Raw genomic sequence first — 518 nt, 5'->3', positions numbered from 1 at the left:
CCCCATATTTTTACATTTTAAACGTAAAAAAAAAACTCTTTGGACGTGAAAAAAAATTGGCATGCAGTGTCATAGAATTACCAACAATACTAATTCCGCACAAATGCAGGGACTAATATACATACATACTTACATACATACATACATACATGTACACACACATATATATCAAATCTCAAATACACAAAGTTAGGTAAAAGCCATAACAAAAGTAAGAACTCTTGACACGTAGGCCAAGAATCTACTCACCTTGCCCGCTTGTCTTTTCTACTCTGAAATTATCATTGACTAAGGCACTTATACACATTATGTACATGTAAATCTATCTATCTGTCTGTCTGTCTGTCTGTCTGTCTATCACTATATATTTCTCTCACTATTTCTTTCTTTCGTTCTTTCTTTCTTTCTTTCTTTCTTTCTTTCTCTCTCCCTCTCTATGTATGTATGTATGTATGTATGTATCTATCTATCTATCTATTTATCTATCTATCTATCTATCTATCTATCTATATATATAT

At 31.3% G+C, this 518-nt stretch overlaps 1 long non-coding RNA gene across 1 annotated transcript in view; it reads right to left on the bottom strand.

Annotated features, from left to right (window-relative positions):
• The window catches only part of LOC128247353 (uncharacterized), a 60,018-nt gene extending 59,746 nt beyond the window's left edge, over positions 1–272 (bottom strand). The window contains exon 1 of the long non-coding RNA XR_008263748.1: positions 250–272. This is a non-coding gene — a long non-coding RNA (uncharacterized LOC128247353). The remainder of the gene's footprint in view (positions 1–249) is intronic.
• Positions 273–518: the final 246 nt, after the last annotated feature.

This window comes from Octopus bimaculoides, chromosome 3 (genome assembly GCF_001194135.2).
Source record: "Octopus bimaculoides isolate UCB-OBI-ISO-001 chromosome 3, ASM119413v2, whole genome shotgun sequence".
Lineage (NCBI taxonomy): Eukaryota > Metazoa > Mollusca > Cephalopoda > Octopoda > Octopodidae > Octopus > Octopus bimaculoides.
Note: the sequence above shows the minus strand (reverse complement) of the source record. Positions and strands in the feature narration are given on the sequence as shown.